At 34.0% G+C, this 12548-nt stretch overlaps 1 protein-coding gene across 1 annotated transcript in view; it reads left to right on the forward strand.

The window, feature by feature from the left end:
• LOC118184628 (uncharacterized) overlaps positions 1–12548 on the forward strand; it is an 888058-nt gene that overhangs the window by 128755 nt on the left and 746755 nt on the right. The window lies entirely within an intron of this gene.

Here is a 12548-nt window from a genome sequence, read left to right on the forward strand (position 1 = left end):
CTAACAGCTACATAAACTAATGCAATTCAGTTTTATTCCATTACATTTAAAATGAAGGACTCAACTTAAGAGGTGTTAAAATAGTTAATGATTGTTTAGTAGTGAAATTTAAAGTTCAAAATAAATTATTAACGCAATATTACTTCTCGAAGTTCTGATAGAACCAGCGCACAACTGTACAGCAGTAATAAATGATAAGAAGTGATGGACAACCAGCTCACGTTTTATAAGGTGACCTTCACCCCCGTCTTGTAAGATATTTTATTTTAATTAAATAACTATTATGGCTTAAGCTTTTGCTGTAACTTTCCTTTCTGTAGTTCTAACACGAATGGAATTTAGTTGGTTGAGTATTTTAGTAGAGGATTTTGAATGTTTTAGTGTTACAGCTTTCAGCAGCATCGGGGGGCAGTTTGCATTTTATAGCTCAATTCTGCACGTGAATGTTCCGGCTTTAGCTATTTCGCTAGCGTACTTTAAAATGCGCCGTTAAGCTATTTGTGTCGGCTTATATAGACCATTTTGTGCTGTATCCAAGTGCGTTACCTTGAATTTGAATTTCAACTATGTTATGTTAAATAACCGCAAGTGACGAAGAGAGCCTTCTGTTTAATTTAAAGATTTAGTAAAAAAAGGTTATCTTAACCTTCTAAAGATTTTGTCATACTAATTCAGAAGGAGAGATAATTCAATCGTCAGTCTAGTAGGTATTTAAGAGCATTGATTTAATCTTTTAAACAGAACTGGATTTTCTAGAGGCATTTCACATTCATAAAATTCTTTCTGTTCTAGTTAACGATTCTAATTCCAATCCAAATTTGCCTTCGGCCTTTAAAGAAATTATGTTTTAGTTCTAGCTTCACCAACAGATGGCGCCACTTATTCTTGTCCAGGCTTTCTTATCTTATCTAATCACTATTTCCTGTCTTGCTCATTTGCGGTTTTGCAGCTGAGGGTGGTGGTTCGGTAAAACCATCAAAACTAGTCCTGTGAAAATTTTGTAAATATAACGCTGATTTTTGTTGCTTGACTTCTGAATTAGTATTTATTCGGCGTGTTATTGTGTCTTAAATAAATAGAACTTACAATTGCATCGTAATTGGAACTCGTAAAACAATTCCATTATATGAATTTACCAATGATATATTCTACATGCTTCAAAACATGTTGTTTGAGTAGACAATTTCAATATCAGAATTTTCACAATTAAAAATAATATTTCGATTTTAATTAGTATAAAATAATAATTTTTAAATTAATTGCTGTTTTTTGTTGCATGCTACGTGTTCTAAAAGATCTTCTTAATAACTAAGCCAGATGAATAGGAAGAAACTGAAAATTTATTAAAATAATACGACAAGATAAACAGCTATAAATAGACTAAGAAGAACACACAGTGGCAGACTAAATTCTCCTTAACTCCAGAGAAATATCACGAATCGTTGAAATTAAAGCTAAGCTAAATCTAAAGCAATAGTCACAGACTTGCATAGTCTCCTCTAATAAAATAGACTTAAACTATTAAAATAAATATCTTAGACGCTCAAAGCCATATTTTTTTAGGGTTGCTTAGGGGAAGAATAAGCATTTCTGGAAGCTTCAAGAAAAATCGTTCCTGGAATTTCGGAAAGGAGCATTCCGGAATCTTTAATCCTTTCGTCAAATTGGCAACAAAAATTCACACTAAGACTTACAAGGGTTTCTGTTCATATCATTGGCTGTACTGAACTCTACCCTTGTCATTCAGATGTCTATGGATTTAATGTTAGATTTTAAAGTAATTGCAAACAGATTCACAATAAACAGCGACAAACCTTATTAAAAAATACAGTATAAGATTATTACACAAAATTCATAAATAATAAACAAAACAAGGCATAAGTTCACATGAGTATGTAAAACCTAAATTACAAACAAATAAACTTAATACAGTAGAACTTGAATTATCCGAATCAATTGCGGCCGAACCCTATTCGGATAATCAAAAATTCGTATAATTGGATTTGTTTCCGATTTTTAAGCACATTTTAATTAATTACTTATGATGAAAATGGAAGAAAAAATTATTTTTAAAGAAGCGCTTTTAATTAAGTAAAATGAAAAAGCAATACTTTTGCTTACATGATATATAGCGTACTGTACAGTATTTACACGTGCTGAAAGTCATTTCTTGCTAAACATCTCGGTCAAAGTAAACTGCTTGACGGACACCGCGCCTGCACTTAAAATTTCTTAACTAGTCGTTATTTGCTTTAAAGGATGAGCAACCAAACTTCTGAGCTAAGATCTTAGCTTTTTCACAAAGAATCGGATCCGAAATTGGGTTTCCCACAGAACTTTGCTTCAAACACCACTTGGAAACGGGCATGTTCTAAATTTTTGTTTGCTACTGCATAGATTTCCTTGAAAAACTTCCATCCTCGTTTTCAAGCAGTCACACGAAGTTTAAAAGTGTAGGTTTGACCTTTTAATGACTGAAAGCGTTGATCGTCCAACACTGCGTTTCCGTCTTAATTTTTTTCTTAAAGCGATTCAGACGATATAAACGCGAATTTTATACACTTTTGATAACTGTGTAATATTAACCCGAAATCTTTCAAACCCTATTAGACTGACAAGAGAGTTATCTCTCCTTCTTAAAATATATAACAAAGTCTTACGAGGGTTTTAAATAAATCTTTTTATTTACTCTAGAACTGAACAGGAAGCGCAGTTTGTGCGCATATAATCCAGAATTACGCAAATTGCCGGTATTAAAATACCATAAAGTTTAATTTATAATTTAAAAAGAACTCGTAGCCGCAGATTACGCGAATTAGGCCAAACTAAGTTTGCTCAACTTTAATAGCACAATTTAACTTAGGCTATCAAAGGGCTAATGCTGGAGTATTACTTGGAAGAGCTGGGCGATGGAAATAAAAATTCCAAGCTTAGCTACCAAAAGCACGCTTTCAAAAATATTCTAAACTACTGCCTTAAATACACCTTAATCTCATTTACATCTTGGTGAAGGTTAACGAGGAGAACTTGTAGAAAAGATAAAATCATAAAATTGATTAATTAAAAGCAGCAATTTGTTAAAGATCCAGTGGATATTAAAAAATAAAATACTTACAATTAAATAAAAGTAAGTGATTTTCATACAGGGGAAAATTCTTAAAGAAGTCTGATTCATATTCCTCAGTGATTATAACAGAAAAAATCAAATAAAAAGTTAAGAAAATAGAAATGATACGCGATACAAGTGGTACATATTTATTTATTTCGAATTATATCTTCCATTTATTGACATGAACATTTAACATTCTCTTATCTTGACTTAGCCAAACAGCGGTGGAACGGTAAAGTCGCTGAAGACGTGTAGTTGAGTTCGAGGTTCGAATCCCGCAAACAGGCTGACTGCATGAGCGTGTTCGTGCTTTCTCCCATGTGAAACGAGCCAGTTTCCTTTAAAACATCTTCCACGAAGGCATCCCTCCCCTTAGGCAGATAGCTCTCGAGGCTTTGCTGTAAGTACATAAACCAAACGTATCTTGACTTACACCAAAAAACACCCGCAGGTAATAAATACCATAAGTTATGCAAGAGGATTATTATATTGGATGCTGTACGGGAATTTGAAGGACATAACTTTGAATTTCAGTGGATTGAAATTTAAGTTGACAATTAAATAAATTTTGATTTTGTCCAATATCTTTTAACTCACTGGGGACTTCTTATAAGAATGCTTTTTATGAAATATTAAAAAATATATTATAATTATGTTTGTGCCAAAATGTCATTTGCTATTATGATGAAATATATTTCAATTGCTTGAGCAATTTTGTGATTGAGAAACCCTCCGCCAGCTTACAGTTTTCGGCCCTTTTCAATAATTATGTTTATTATTTAGGCTTAAGTAAGAAAAATTGGAGAAGTTGAATGGAGTATTTGTTGAGGGTTAAATATTGTTGCGTGCGTACGGGTTCGTAATAGATTGAATGCACACAGGTCCGATGATAGGTTAATACAATTTATTTTATTAAAAGAAAAACTTCAAAGTTTTGTAATTTTAACAGAAATACTCGTATAGGTGTTCAAAGTATCACACACTATTATCAGTAGTTACGCTTCAATCTACTAAGAACGTTAAACACAACGCAATGTAAAGCGCATCTGAAGAGAAATCTAACCCGGAAGTATCTCTGATCTCACGCTGAACTAACAATTCGCAACAATAACGACAACAAGGACTTACTAAACAACTGAGAGCAGCTGTTCTCTCTCCGGCCTTATATAGTTTTCAATCGGCCTGAGATATTTCTAGTACTTTCTGCTCCTCGAAATTACTGTAAAGCAATATGAAGGTTGAATTACGGTTGTAGCCGATATAGTGATCAAATATAACACGGACCGTACCAAAATATCACAAAACTGTGGCCATGTTTGGCGATTTTTGGCGATTTCTCGCCAAATTACCGAGATACCCATTTACTCGATATTAAATGAACTTGTCCCTGTAGTCTTAATTTGGAGTATGTTATCTAGCATTGGATAATTACATTCAAAATGCATTATGACTAGAAATACTGGACGCAATTTAAACAGTATTAGATTAGGACTAATATTAGATTGGAGAGTAATGCTATTTTCATCCTCTGTATTATTTAAAGGCATTCATTAAATGAGGTATTGAAAGCCGCAGAGCACGCTAATGGGATATATTATCATTGGTTGTATAGAAAATAAAAAGAATGAGTAATATTATGACATTATCAGATGCTATTTTCGTATACGTGAGAAACCTTCTACTCTTTTAGAAAGGGATTGTATAAAAATCAGCATTTAACAAGATTGACCCGCAGTTCATTTTCATACTTGCGAGAATGTAACGTATTAAACATGCTTATGATTGTCTTGAATCGTCTATTGACTACCATAGCGATGATTATAGCGAGTTATGATCGTCTTGACTCCTCTATTGACTAAAATTCGTCTTGACGTGACTACAACTACTATATACTGACATTGTAAAAAATATTATCGATATAATATACAGGGTGATCTTTTTTAAAGTGACAGTGTTTGGAGCGACTTGTAGCGCGATCTAATAGCCGAAATGGCACCAAACTTGGTATTTAGACTAAACAAGATATGGAAAAAATGATTTCGTGAAAACAAATTTTAGTTCCACAAATCGCCGCTAGGGCATTTTGTGACGCTACTGTAGCTTACAATAACGAGAATTAGCATAAAACACGGGTATCAAAGAAAAATGCAGATGTTGTGCGATGTAATAGCGGCTATAATAGCGCCAGTAATAGCGGCTATAATAGCGCCAGTAATAGCGGCTATAATAGCGCCAGTAATAGCGGCTATAAAAGCAAGCAGTAGACAGCTCCGAAATATAATCTCAGCTGAAGTAAACGAGCTCCAGTGGACATTCCTCTCACGTTACCAGAACGTGCGTTACTGGTGAAGCTGTATTACATGATTAATGTAATGCATCCGCAGCTCTTCGGGAATTTCGAACCAGAAAAAAATTACAAAAGGGGCCTTTATCGCTGAATGGTCTTAAGAAAATGATTAAGAAGTTCGAGGAAACGGAGTAACTGACCATTCGCGCTAGGAGAGGACGTAAACCAGTATCAGAAGATGTAATAACTGATCTGGCAACTGCAACTGTCGAAGGATCGCAGGGAACCATTGCTGGTACTAGCAGCGCCCGGGGTGTCGCTCAACAATTGGACATGAATTATTCCACGGTATGGAAAGTTTTGCAGCGCGTTATTGGATTTTACCCCTACAAAATAGCCGCTTCCAAGAACTGAAACCAAGTGATTATGATAAGCGAGTGACATTCGCTCTATCGTTTCTTGCCAGTGTAGAAATTGATGATGCATTAACATGGCACATTCTGTGGGGAGATGAGTGCCATTTTTATCTCAATGGGTCCGTAAACACACAAAATGGCCGAATTTGGGCTTCTGAACAGCCCCACACGGTAAATTAACAAACGAGGGGCCAGAGATCCAGCCGTGCTCAAAAACTAACAAAGAGAAACAAACAAATAAAATATTAATCTATTAATCCCGGGAAACCAAAAGCCCCAGGAACCGAGTAACAAAAAGTTAGAAAAAAGAAAACTAAACAAAATCATAAATACGACCAGTGAATTTCTTGTCATCACTGGACCTTAAACATTCACACAAACGAACATAATAAAATAATAAGGAACTGTTAGAAAATAATAATAAGCCAACACATAACCAGGCAAATACAAAACAAAAACACCATTCACACATAAATTCCTATGGCTTCTCTTGAACTATTCACAATCTTCATTATTTGTCTAGAATATTCCACAAAGTTCTTATAATTTTTCTTGAAGTCACTTCTATAATATTTTCGATATCTATCCCTTGCACTCCCAGTAATAATACAATTCTCAAAGAAATGCATAGAGTCTCCAGTGACATTACAAACATTACATTTATCATTGTCCTGCAATCCAAATCGTTTCAAATATGCAGGGAAGCGTCCATGTCCCGTAAGCATTTGGTTAACATCTATATCTTTAACCTCATGTTCTTTTGAATCTTTATAATTTTCATTAAACCACAATTTCTATTAGATTGCTCCCAATTATTTTTCCATTCGTTCAATATGTAATTAAATAAAGTAGAGGTGGCCCTTCTTCTAGAATCTGGGATATTTTTAATAATCACATTTTCGTCCACAGCTGCAGACTTAGCTAATTCGTCCGCCCTCTCATTCCCCTCATATCCTGCGTGTGCTTTTATCCAGTGAAGCTTAATATTATGTAAATCTTTCAATTGTGCATATGTCTTTTTTATTTCGAATACAAGAAAGTTTTTACTTGCAGGACCCGAGAGGGTCTGTAACACCGACAGTGCATCAGAGTAAATATTTATATTATATCTAATTTTCAATGTACCTTTAATCCAATTAAGAGCTTCAAAAATAGCATACATTTCTGCTTGATAGACAGAATTCATAAAATTTAAACGAAATTTCCATTTATGTATTTCAATTCCGTAGAAGAATACCACAATCGCACCTCCAATACCCCCTCGAGTCCTGAACCATCTGTGAAAAATATTCATTTCCTGACATTCGAGAAATGCACAGTCATAAGGAATCAAAATTTTATTATTAGGATGAATGCAGTCATCATCAAAATTTTGAAACGCTTCACTTTTAATAACACATTCGTTTATATCTATATGATCAACCAAATTATTCGAAAGTAAAAATTTTTTATAATAAAAATTATACTGGAATGAGAGGGGCGGGACACCAGCAAGGAGGCAAACCACCTCTGTAGAGACTGTCCTGAAGACTCTCGTAACTGCCAGCATCCAGCTTCTCTGCAAGGTATTCAATTTGTCTCGCAAGCAGATTAACTCCCTTGCCCTAGCACCCCAAGCACCTATTCCATAGAAAATTTTAGGTAAGATAACACTGTTAAAAATTCTCTTCAGTGTTGGTGCCTTTTTATGCAAGGTTTCTGTATTAAAAGTACTACGATAAAAATGTAAAATTCTATCAGTTTCTCTATGTATAAATTTAAAATGTTCAATAAAATTTAGCTTTTCATTTATGATAACACCCAGATATTTTATATTTCTCTGAAAACGGATATTCTTACCCTCAAATTTCAATTTTGGTGCTCTAGTTCTAGCAACCCCTCTAGGAAAGAAAAGTCCAAAAGTCTTTTCCACATTAAAATAAATATTTTCAGATTTACTCCACTTCAACATCTGCTCTTCAACTTTTATAAAGGTATGTTGTATTTTTTCCAGAGAGGAGCCCTTAATAATAAGCAGAATATCATCTGTATAACAAATTATTTCTGCATCAGGAACATCAAAATCCACAAGGAGAGTATTAACTATTAGGGCCCAGAACAGGGGAGCACTACACGATCCCTGCGGACAGCCTTTAAACATTTCCAAATTTATATCTAAATCCTCTGAGAATCCCTTAAAAACAATTCTTCTATTACTAAAATAATCCCTGATAAGCAGATAAAGATCTTTTGTAATCCTCAGCTCAATTAATTTATTTAATACGGAGGACCATCGAACAGAGTCAAAAGCAGCCTTGACATCGAAAGAAACAACCGCGACATGTTCAATACTTTTTATTCTACGTATTTTATCAAATACCCTAAAGAGTGCCAGATTAGCAGATCTTCTTTTCCTAAATCCATATTGATTTTCCGCAAGATGTTGTTTATCATTTATGACATATAAAAGTCTATTTACAATTAGCTTATCCAATACCTTAGCAAAAACCTTTAATAGACAAATTGGGCGATATTTATCTTCATTTTTAGGCAACAAAATTAATCTTCCAATCTTCCAGGCAATAGGAAAAACATGCAAAGACAAACATTTATTAAACAAAATAATAAAAAACGAAGGATAGTTCACAAACAATCTTTTTACAACTCTTGCCCGAATTCCATCCAATCCTGGAGCGGCTCTGTCTCTAAGACTTAAAATGACTTCCCTAATTTCTTCGTAGGTAAAGTCCAATTCACCATCTAAGTCATCATTACCAAAGTTATCACATTACCAAAGTTATTATTATCAGGATCATCAATTTCATCAGTTTCAATATTCAGTGTCTTTTCCACAATTTTCAAATATTCTTCTTTTACATCCGTAGCCGCTCTATTATCACCATCTCGTAATATAATCTGTTTCTTAATTTTATTCGTAGCAACCTTAAAAATTCCTTCGTAATATTCCTTGTCTTGAATAAAAACCTTATTTCTAAAATCACCCTTCACCCTTTTAATTTTCTTTTTATAAAAAGCCAAACATTTTTTATATTCTATTTTTCTTCGTATTCTAGTTTCATCATCCAAGTCTTTCACCTGGCAACTCTTGCGGATAGCCCTGACTCTCCTTCTAAGAGTATTCAGCTCATAATTCCACCAAGCAGTACCACTACGTTGTCGTATTTCACATTTTAAATCTATTCTCGTTCTTTCTTCAATTCGCTTCTCCATATACAAAATTAAATCATTAAATTCCCCAGCATCCTTCGTATTGACAATACGATCTTCAATCTCAAAAATAAACCTTCTCATCTTAACGCAACATCTATCAATTCTTTTAACATCTTTTAACATCTGGTCATCTGCTATGGTTATATGTTTATGTTTCTCTTAGAATAGACATACTCTATGATAGCTTTGACGCGCCGCTGTCCGTAGTAATCCTGAAGAAGGTCTTTGAGGCTATGTGATCCCTGGAGCTGAGGAAGGAAGGCTCTGATGGGAGAAGTGAGTGGACAGTCGTGGATGTAATGTGAGACGTCTTCTGAAGAAGCTGAAGTACCGCAGGCGCATTTGACGTTTTGATGGCAGAACCTGCTGAGGTAGCGGGAAATATTCCGTGATTTGCGGAAGCTTGTTGTAGATAGAAATCGGTTTTGAGCCTCTTGCTGTAAACCACGTGAGAGATGGAGTAGGTGTATCGATTAGTGCCTGATCGTCCTAGCGAGCGTGCTGCCAGATAAAGAGTTACCAAAACGAGGATTTAGGTCGATTCCCGAGTTCTACTATGTGATAATATATTACTACACATTAATCCGTTGTACTGATCTAGGTACGCAATTCATGCAAAAATAGTTACATTACTACAAAAGAAAAATATATTACAAATTAATTAGGTATTCTTTGAAAAAACTCTGGAAAATAGATTGTTTTTTCCATTTATTCCCTGTTCGCGGTGCTTCAGTATATAAATAAAGGAAGAACAATATGCCCGATACAGAAGCAACAAATTTCAAATTAATGAGAAGTTTCTTCAGTAGTTTGTAATTTATTCGGCGTTATCGTTTTCATTTTTATATCGTCTACTGTGCCTCATTCTCTGGTTCTTCACCTTTTGTTTGACTACTACAACAATTTCGAAGCCTGCTGAAAGAATGTTATTTCTCTTTCCTTATCATCTTATCAAAATTACATTTAACGGTTTTCCTTCCAATTTCGAATCATTTTTAGCAAATGCACTAGCCTAGAATTTTATATTTTTCCTGTGGTCTCTTGGAATGCATTTTCTATAATCTCCAATAAATTTCTTCAGGAACAAACGAATCTCATTATGTTATCTTATCAGGTTCAATGTTCCTTCTAACCTTCTTCGGGAACATACAAGGACCTGACTAGGAACAGAGAGCTTACTAAAACTATGTTCACTAATTGTAGTAAGTAGACAGGATACAGACGAAGGGTATACAAAACCCTTTATTTTTCTCTATATACAATAACTTCCGTACTTCGGAATACAATGACCCGCCACTCGGGGTCTAACGTAAAAGTAAAAAAATAAAACTAAACTCTAATTTAACTTTAGAATAATACACGTGGAAGATTGGCCTTATAATAACAGGAAGCGTATGTAGCACAGAGACTGTGAACACTACAATACGTTTAATTTATCAAGAGGATTAAAACCTCTGGCCTGGAAGGCGAACAGCAACTGCGTAACTTCTAAGGTAAGCGGCCTGCGTTGACTTACTGCTTCCTCTCTCTCGCTTGGCAAAAAGGCCAAACTTAAATATTTGGCGTTCGCCAGACAAACTTTGCATAAAAACCTTCACGCTTATAATTCTGGCCGGAAGTAGAAAATAAGAAGTGATAGTAAAGATTTAAAATAAAATAAACGTTAGTAAAACTTAAGATCCTTACAATCTTATTATATGAATCTTATTATTTGGAAATCCACCCTACTGTGTCCAACTGTATTTTATTTAATATCTCGACCTAGGCAATGGATAATTTCAGTGATTAAATGAGTTTAAGCCCATATGTTTTACTATGTCCGTTGACTTACTTACAGAAGTAATATAAGTAGCCCAAAATAAACCGAATCGGACGTAGGGGGGGAGACTTCACTTGCTTTGGAATCAGTTTACTTGCACTACCCGATGTTTAGAGTTAAAAAATGGGCTTTGATGTCCCTCTACCTCAGTTTGATCTTCTTGGTAGTTTTATGTGTTATATAACTAAAAAAAACAAATTTTGGTAAAACCAAGTCTTAAACCTCGCTCCATATATGTGAGCACCCAACATATATGGTCGTTATGCATATAGAATAAAAATGAATTCTTATAAAATAGGGCACGAGGATTTTTTGTCTTTCCTAAAAAGCATGATTTTTATTTTGCTTTTGTTTATTACCAGTTTCCCAGATACCCGTCAGTATCGTGATGGCTGTTTTTACTTAAGGGGTCTCATACACCTGAAAACCCATAAGATGTTCAAATAGGTGACTGTTGCAAGAATTGGGATAACTTATTTATTTTAAAAGCAATTACTACCAAATTTTTACAGCTGACTACATAATATAGCTGCTTTCTGAAATAGCAATCAGAAAGTTTGTGTTGCCACAAATATTTTTATAATTTAATCCGCTTTGTGACAACTTTTTTCGTCATGTTTCGCTCTTGCGCGCACAGTTTAAAACATTCTGTTTCATAATTTAATTCCATACTTAATATACGGCTTTTATAACATTTGAAAACTGCTGTGAACCTAAAATTCTAAAAATTTCATGTTAAATTTTTATTTTATTTTGAGTTGAATTTATAAAATGTATTTTATTAAAAAAATTTTTAATGTTTTTGTCCATAAAATTTTTCAATATTAAAATATTCATCAGATTGTTGGTTCAGTTAGAAAATAGTGCCCATATAAAAAATTCCATCCAATTTCAAGTATGTACCATTAGCCATTTTTAAAATATCATGCGCGCAAGGTGGAAACATGGCGAAATATTTTGTCACAAAGAGGATTAAGTTACAAAAATATTTGTGGCAACACAAACTTTCTGGTTACTAGTTTCCGAGGCAACTATGTTATGTAATCAGCTGTAGAATGTTGGAAGTAATTGCTTTTAAAATAAACAAAATATCCCAATTCTTGCAACAGTCACATATTCGAAGATCATGAGGGGTTTAAGGTGTATGAGTCCCCTTAATTAAAAGGTCAGGAAAAGAATTCTTATTCTTAAATGCAAAGGTTCTCTTTACACATTTAGGCCACTCTTATTGCATTTCTTAATTTTCTGTCTAGAATGTCTCTAATTCACAATAAATTTATGTCTTTAGTACAAACATTTTACACTTCTCAAGTAAATGCCCTACACGAATTATTAACTGCTTAGTTTTCTACAATTTTTTCTTGTTCAACAAGCTACCTCTTGCAGTAAATTTGTAGTAGCCAGTTGGCGGAATGCATTTCAGATTTACATTTTGAAATCGGGTGATTTCAATTGAAAAACAAATACAATTTTTAATTAAAACGAAAATTCGTCTATAAAATTCTTTTTAATTATGTGAAAACTGTAATATGAAACAGTAGACAGGATAATCCAAAGTCTTCGTGTTATTTAATGATTGAAGGGATAATATTGAGAAGATGAGATTGAAGGGAGCATAAAAAGAATTTCCGGCAATCGAAAATTCTACATAAAGAGGCATTTACGTTGCAAAGTCATTTACACGTTGTGGATTTTTTGAAGCAGGAG

This window comes from Stegodyphus dumicola, chromosome 9, assembly GCF_044657685.1.
Source record: "Stegodyphus dumicola isolate Sdum_Otavi_A_Nest chromosome 9, ASM4465768v1".
In the NCBI taxonomy this organism is placed as follows: Eukaryota; Metazoa; Arthropoda; class Arachnida; order Araneae; family Eresidae; genus Stegodyphus; species Stegodyphus dumicola.